This window comes from Bos javanicus, unplaced genomic scaffold, assembly GCF_032452875.1.
Source record: "Bos javanicus breed banteng unplaced genomic scaffold, ARS-OSU_banteng_1.0 tig00002517_1, whole genome shotgun sequence".
Lineage (NCBI taxonomy): Eukaryota > Metazoa > Chordata > Mammalia > Artiodactyla > Bovidae > Bos > Bos javanicus.
In genome coordinates this window covers 193,003-201,289 of record NW_026893828.1, presented here as the reverse complement: position 1 = coordinate 201,289, position 8,287 = coordinate 193,003, and the positions used below count along the sequence as shown (strand labels likewise).

The following is an 8,287-nucleotide window of genomic DNA, read 5'->3' as shown; positions in this document are numbered from 1 at the left end:
GTCTGGAAGGGGTTCCCGACCTTCCGGTCGCGCCTCAGGATGAGGCCGGTCTCACGACGACATTCCAGACGTGGCCTCGTGGTGCTTCCACATTGCGAAGCACCCCAATTTCCCGGTCCCCTCTTGATAAGAACCGATGCCGGGACACCGCTCCGAACTCCGCCCTGTGAAGGAAGTCAACACGAAGGGGCAGTGACTCGCCCGTGCATCGTCCGGAAAAAACCCCCAGGTTCCAAATACAGCTCGACAAGTGGCCTCTCTCCCCGGGGACACCTCGAGAGGCAAGCGGAGTTCCATGCCTCAACCCAAGACGAGGCCTGACTCTCCTGTCCCCAGTCTGCAGGGACCCTGCGATCGGAGTCTGAAATCAGAGGAACCCTGAGGTTCCTGCCTCAACTGGAGATGAGGCCCTCTTCCAATGCACCAAACCCAGTGGAGTCCCGAGAGGCCCCTCCCACCTCCAGTTTCCCTGACTTCTCAGAGCCACCATGAGAAGCCCCCTGAGGTCACCTGCACAAGTCGAGGGAAGCCAGGGTTTCCTGCCTCAACCCGAGAAAGGCCTCGAGAGACCTTCTTCAACACGTCTCGAGGCCAGATTCCCCTACCATGACTCGAGAGCAATGACGCGCTCCCCCTCGCCACTCGCATGGAGACCCGACTTCCCTGGCGCTCCACGAGAGGCTCACTGACCTCGCCGTCGTACCTCGTGAGAAACCGCAACCTGGGGCCGCCGCTCGAGAACCACCCCGAGACTCCCCCGTCATCGCGGAGATGAGGGCCTTCGTCTCCTGCATGGCCTAGAGGCCAACCTCGCGACCTCTCTCCAAACGCCTCAGGAGGCTTGACTCCCTTTAGTCCACCCAGTGAGCTCCAAGAGATACCCGTCGCGACTCGAGAGCAGAGCGGGGTTCTTTGCTTCCACTCGAGATGAATGCCTGTCTCCCCGGGTGCGTCTGGAATGCAACCCCGAGATCCCGGTCGCCCCTGGAGAGGAACCTTGGCTTCTGGACACAAGACTAGATGAGGTCTATTGGCCCTGCAGTCACTCGAGAGCAATCCCCAGCTTTCCTTCGCAACTCGAATGGAAGATTGGACTTCCCTGGGCCAACACAAGAGGCATCCTGAATTCCCCGTCGTAACTCGAGAATCCCGCCGCAACTCGAGAAAAACCACGTGGTTCCCCCGTCATCGCAAGATGAAGCCCTTTCCCGCTACAGCGTCTCAGGAGAAGTCCCACGTGAGGAATTGGAGGTCGAAACGGTACTTGGCACCCTTGATGCGACCCACAAAGTTCCCCGAAATCCCGGTCTCCCTCGAGAGGAACACTGAGGTTTTCCGGCACCCCCTCCTTTGAGCCCTTTCTCCCCTCCTGATCTGGACAGGAGGGTCGACTCCCCTGCTTTGTCTGGAAGGGGTTCCCGACCTTCCGGTCGCACCTCAGGATGAGGCCGGTCTCACGAAGACATTCCAGACGTGGCCTCGTGGGTGGTTCCACATTCCGTAGGACCCCGATTTCCCGGTCCCCTCTTGATAAGAACCCGATGCCCGGACACCTCTCCGAACTCCATCCCGTGAATGAAGTCAACAGGAAGGGGCAGTGACTCGCCCGTGCGTCGTCCGGAAAAAACACCCAGGTTCCAAATACAGCTCGACAAGTGGCCTCTCTCCCCGGGGACACCTCGAGAGGCAAGCGGAGTTCCATGCCTCAACCCAAGACGAGGCCTGACTCTCCTGTCCCCAGTCTGCAGGGACTCTGCGATCGGAGAATGAAATCAGAGGAACCCTGAGGTTCCTGCCTCAACTGGAGATGAGGCCCTCTTCCAATGCACCAAACCCCGTGGAGTCCCGAGAGGCCCCTCCCACGTCCAGTTTCCCTGACTTTTCAGAGCCACCATGAGAAGCCCCCTGAGGTCACCTGCACAAGTCGAGGGAAGACAGGGTTTCCTGCCTCAACCCGAGAAAGGCCTCGAGAGACCATCTTCAACACGTCTCGAGGCCAGATTCCCCTACCATGACTCGAGAGCAATGACGCGCTCCCCCTCGCCACTCGAATGGAGACCCGACTTCCCTGGCGCCCCACGAGAGGCTCACTGACATCGCCGTCGTACCTCGTGAGAAACCGCACCCTGGGGCCGCCGCTCGAGAACCACCCCGAGACTCCCCCGTCATCGCGGAGATGAGGGCCTTCATCTCCTGCATGGCCTAGAGGCCAATCTCGCGACCTCTCTCCAAACGCCTCAGGAGGCTTGACTCCCTTTAGTCCACCCAGTGAGCTCCAAGAGATACCCGTCGCGACTCGAGAGCAGAGCGGGGTTCTTTGCTTCCACTCGAGATGAATGCCTGTCTCCCCGGGTGCGTCTGGAATGCAACCCTGAGATCCCTGTCGCCCCTGCAGAGGAACATTGGCTTCTGGACACAAGCCTAGATGAGGTCTATTGGCCCTGCAGTCACTCGAGAGCAATCCCCAGCTTTCCTTCGCAACTCGAATGGAAGATTGGACTTCCCTGGGCCAACACAAGAGGCATCCTGAATTCCCCGTCGTAAGTCGAGAATCCCGCCGAAACTCGAGAAAAACCACGTGGTTCCCCCGTCATCGCAATATGAAGCCCTTTCCCGCTACAGCGTCTCAGGAGAAGTCCCACGTTAGGAATTGGAGGTCGAAACGGTACTTGGCACCCTTGATGCGCCCCACAAAGTTCCCCGAAATCCCGGTCTCCCTGGAGAGGAACACCGAGGTTTTCCGGCACCACTTCCTCTGAGCCCCTTCTACCCTCCTGATCTCGACAGGAGGGTCGACTCCCCTGCTTTGTCTGCAAGGGGTTCCCGACCTTCCGGTCGCACCTCAGGATGAGGCCGGTCTCACGACGACATTCCAGACGTGGCCTCGTGGGTGCTTCCACATTGCGAAGCACCCCGATTTCCCGGTCCCCTCTTGATAAGAACCCGATGCCCGGACTCCTCTCCGAACTCCACCCTGTGAATGAAGTCAACATGAAGGGGCAGTGACTCGCCCGTGCATCGTCTGGAAAAAAACCCCAGGTTCCAAATACAGCTCGACCAGTGGCCTCTCTCCCCGGGGACATCTCGAGAGGCAAGCGGAGTTCCATGCCTCGACCCAAGACGAGGACTGACTCTCCTGTCCCCAGTCTGCAGGGACCCTTCGATCGGAGTCTGAAATCAGAGGAACCCTGAGGTTCCTGCCTCAACTGGAGATGAGGCCCTCTTCCAATGCACCAAACCCAGTGGAGTCCCGAGAGTCCCCTCCCACCTCCAGTTTCCCAGACTTCTCAGAGCCACCATGAGAAGCCCCCTGAGGTCACCTGCACAAGTCGAGGGAAGCCAGGGTTTCCTGCCTCAACCCGAGAAAGACCTCGAGAGACCTTCTTCAACACGTCTCGAGGCCAGATTCCCCTACCATGACTCGAGAGCAATGACGCGCTCCCCCTCGCCACTCGCATGGAGACCCGACTTCCCTGGCGCCCCACGAGAGGCTCACTGACCTCGCCGTCGTACCTCGTGAGAAACCGCACCCTGGGGCCGCCGCTCGAGAACCACCCCGAGACTCCCCCGTCATCGCGGAGATGAGGGCCTTCGTCTCCTGCATGGCCTAGAGGCCGATTTCGCGACCTCTCTCCAAACGCCTCAGGAAGCTTGACTCCCTTTAGTCCACCCCGTGAGCTCCAAGAGATACCCGTCGCCACTCGAGAGCACAGCGGGGTTCTTTGCTTCCACTCGAGATGAATGCCTGTCTCTCCGGGTGCGTCTGGAATGCAACCCCGAGATCCCGATCGCCCATGGAGAGGAACATTGGCTTCTGGACACAAGCCTAGATGAGGTCTATTGGTCCTGCAGTCACTCGAGAGCAATCCCCAGCTTTCCTTCGCAACTCGAATGGAAGATTGGACTTCCCTGGGCCAAAACAAGAGGCATCCCGAATTCCCCGTCGTAACTCGAGAAACCCGCCGCAACTCGAGAAAAACCACGTGGTTCCCCCATCATCGAAAGATGAAGCCCTTTCCCGCTACAGCGTCTCAGGAGAAGTCCCACGTTAGTAATTGGAGGTCGAAACGGTACTTGGCACCCTTGATGCGCCCCACAAAGTTCCCCGGCATCACGGTCTCCCTGGAGGTGAACACCGAGGTTTTCCGGTACCACTTCCTCTGAGCCCCTTCTACCCTCCTGATCTCGACAGGATGGTCGACTCCCCTGCTTTGTCTGGAAGGGGTTCCCGACTTTCCGGTCGCACCTCAGGATGAGGCCGGTCTCACGACGACATTCCAGACGTTGCCTCGTGGGTGCTTCCTCATTGCGAAGCACCCCGATTTCCCGGTCCCCTCTTGAGAAGAACCCGATGCCCGGACACCTCTCCGAACTCCACCCTGTGAATGAAGTCAACACGAAGGGGCAGTGACTCGCCCGTGCCTCGTCCGGAAAAAACCCCCAGGTTCCAAATACAGCTCGACAAGTGGCCTCTCTCCCCGGGGACACCTCGAGAGGCAAGCGGAGTTCCATGCCTCAACCCAAGACGAGGCCTGACTCTCCTGTCCCCAGTCTGCAGGGACCCTGTGATCGAAGTCTGAAATCAGAGGAACCCTGAGGTTCCTGCCTCAACTGGAGATGAGGCCCTCTTCCAATGCACCAAACCCCGTGGAGTCCCGAGAGGCCCCTCCCACCTCCAGTTTTCCTGACTTCTCAGAGCCACCATGAGAAGCCCCCTGAGGTCACATGCACAAGTCGAGGGAAGCCAGGGTTTCCTGCCTCTACCCGAGAAAGACCTCGAGAGACCTTCTTCAACACGTCTCGAGGCCAGATTCCCCTACCATGACTCGAGAGCAATGACGCGCTCCCCCTCCCCACTCGCATGGAGACCCGACTTCCCTGGCGCCCCACGAGAGGCTCACTGACCTCGGCGTCGTACCTCGTGAGAAACCGCACCCTGGGGCCGCTGCTCGAGAACCACCCCGAGACTCCCCCGTCATCGCGGAGATGAGGGCCTTCGTCTCCTGCATGGCCTAGAGGCCAACCTCGCGACCTCTCTCCAAACGCCTCAGGAGGCTTGACTCCCTTTCGTCCACCCAGTGAGCTCCAAGAGATACCCGTCGCGACTCGAGAGCAGAGCGGGGTTCTTTGCTTCCACTCGAGATGAATGTCTGTCTCCCCGGGTTCGTCTGGAATGCAACCCCGAGATCCCGGTCGCCCCTGGAGACGAACATTGGCTTCTGGACACAAGCCTAGATGAGGTCTATTGGCCCTGCAGTCACTCGAGAGCAATCCCCAGCTTTCCTTCGCAACTCGAATGGAAGATTGGACTTCCCTGGGCCAACACAAGAGGCATCCTGAATTCCCCGTCGTAACTCGAGAATCCCGCCGCAACTCGAGAAAAACCACGTGCTTACCCCGTCATCGCAAGATGAAGCCCTTTCGCGCTACAGCGTCTCAGGAGAAGTCCCACGTTAGGAACTGGAGGTCGAAACGGTACTTGGCACCCTTGATGCGCCCCACAAAGTTCCCCGGCATCCCGGTCTCCCTCGAGAGGAACACCGAGGTGTTCCGGCACCACTTCCTCTGAGCCCCTTCTACCCTCCTGATCTCGATAGGAGGGTCGACTCCCCTGCTTTGTCCGGAAGGGCTTCCCGACCTTCCGGTCGCACCTCAGGATGAGGCCGGTCTCACGACGACATTTCAGACGTGGCCTCGTGGGTGCTTCCACATTGCGAAGCACCCCGATTTCCCGGACCCGACTTGATAAGAACCCGATGCCCGGATACCTCTCCGAACTCCACCCTGGGAATGAAGTCAACACGAAGGGGCAGTGACTCGCCCGGGCATCGTCCGGAAAAAAACCCCAGGTTCCAAATACAGCTCGACAAGTGGCCTCTCTCCCCGGGGACACCTCGAGAGGCAAGCGGAGGTCCATGCCTCAACCCAAGACGAGGCCTGACTCTGCTGTCCCCAGTCTGCAGGGACCCTGCGATTGGAGTCTGAAATCAGAGGAACCCTGAGGTTCCTGCCTCAAATGGAGATGAGGCCCTCTTCCAATGCACCAAACCCCGTGGAGTCCCGAGAGGCCCCCCCCCACCTCCAGTTTCCCTGACTTCTCAGAGCCACCATGACAAGCCCCCTGAGGTCACCTGCACAAGTCGAGGGAAGCCAGGGTTTCCTGCCTCAACCCGAGAAAGGCCTCGAGAGACCTTCTTCAACACGTCTCGAGGCCAGATTCCACTACCATGACTCGAGAGCAATGACGCGCTCCCCCTCGCCACTCGCATGGAGACCCGACTTCCCTGGCGCCCCACGAGAGGCTCACTGACATCGCCGTCGTACCTCGTGAGAAACCGCACCCTGGGGCCGCCGCTCGAGAACAACCCCGAGACTCCCCCGTCATCGCGGAGATGAGGGCCTTCGTCTCCTGAATGGCCTAGAGGCCAACCTCGCGACCTCTCTCCAAACGCCTCAGGAGGCTTGACTCCCTTTAGTCCACCCAGTGAGCTCCAAGAGATACCCGTCGCGACTCGAGAGCAGAGCGGGGTTCTTTGCTTCCATTCGAGATGAATGCCTGTCTCCCCGGGTGCGTCTGGAATGCAACCCCGAGATCCCGGTGGCCCCTGGAGAGGAACCTTGGCTTCTGGACACAAGCCTAGATGAGGTCTATTGGCCCTGCAGTCACTCGAGAGCAATCCCCAGGTTTCCTTCGCAACTCGATTGGAAGATTGGACTTCCCTGGGTCAACACAAGAGGCATCCTGAATTCCCAGTCGTAACTCGAGAATCCCGCCGCAACTCGAGAAAAACCACGTGGTTCCCCCGTCATCGCAAGATGAAGCCCTTTCCCGCTACAGCGTCTCAGGAGAAGTCCCACGTTAGGAATTGGAGGTCGAAACGGTACTTGGCACCTTGATGCGCCCAACAAAGTGCCCCGGAATCCCGGTCTCCCTCGAGAGGAACACCGAGGTTTTCCGGCACCACTTCCTCTGAGCCCCTTCTACCCTCCTGATCTGGACAGGAGGGTCGACTCCCCTGCTTTGTCTGGAAGGGGTTCCCGACCTTCCGGTCGCACCTCAGGATGAGGCCGGTCTCACGAAGACATTCCAGACGTGGCCTCGTGGGTGGTTCCACATTCCGTAGGACCCCGATTTCCCGGTCCCCTCTTGATAAGAACCCGATGCCCGGACACCTCTCCGAACTCCACCCCGTGAATGAAGTCAACACGAAGGGGCAGTGACTCGCCCGTGAATCGTCCGGAAAAAACCCCAGGTTCCAAATACAGCTCGACTAGTGGCCTCTCTCCCCGGGGACACCTCGAGAGGCAAGCGGAGTTCCATGCCTCAACCCAAGATGAGGCCTGACTGTCCTGTCCCCAGTCTGCAGGGACCCTGCGATCGGAGTCTGAAATCAGAGGAACCCTGAGGTTCCTGCCTCAACTGGAGATGAGGCCCTCTTCCAATGCACCAAACCCAGTGGAGTCCCGAGAGGCCCCTCCCACCTCCAGTTTCCCTGACTTCTCAGAGCCACCATGAGAAGCCCCCTGAGGTCACCTGCACAAGTCGAGGGAACACAGGGTTTCCTGCCTCAACCCGAGAAAGGCCTCGAGAGACCTTCTTCAACACGTCTCGAGGCCAGATTCCCCTACCATGACTCGAGAGCAATGACGCGCTCCCCCTCGCCACTCGCATGGAGACCCGACTTCCCTGGCGCCCCACGAGAGGCTCACTGTCCTCGCCGTCGTACCTCGTGAGAAACCGCACCCTGGGGCCGCCGCTCGAGAACCACCCCGAGACTCCCCCGTCATCGCGGAGATGAGGGCCTTCGTCTCCTGCATGGCCTAGAGGCCAACCTCGCGACCTCTCTCCAAACGCCTCAGGAGGCTTGACTCCCTTTAGTCCACCCAGTGAGCTCCAAGAGATACCCGTCGCGACTCGAGAGCAGAGCGGGGTTCTTTGCTTCCACTCAAGATGAATGCCTGTCTCCCCGGGTGCGTCTGGAATGCAACCCCGAGATCCCGGTCGCCCCTGGAGAGGAACATTGGCTTCTGGACACAAGCCTAGATGAGGACTATTGGCCCTGCAGTCACTCGAGAGCAATCCCCAGCTTTCCTTCGCAACTCGAATGGAAGATTGGACTTCCCTGGGCCAACACAAGAGGCATCCTGAATTCCCCGTCGTAACTCTAGAATCCCGCCGTAACTCGAGAAAAACCACGTGGCTCCCCCGTCGTCGCAAGATGAAGCCCTTTCCCGCTACAGCGTCTCAGGAGAAGTCCCACGTGAGGAATTGGAGGTCGAAACGGTA

General features: G+C 59.4%; 1 long non-coding RNA gene across 1 annotated transcript; it reads right to left on the bottom strand.

Moving 5' to 3' along the window:
- Positions 1 to 203: 203 nt before the first annotated feature.
- On the bottom strand, positions 204 to 6,887 carry LOC133244008 (uncharacterized). The gene is made up of 2 exons (XR_009735251.1): positions 4,364 to 6,887; positions 204 to 1,553 (listed from the first exon to the last, which is right to left on the bottom strand). It is a non-coding gene; the product is annotated as an uncharacterized LOC133244008 (long non-coding RNA).
- Positions 6,888 to 8,287: the final 1,400 nt, after the last annotated feature.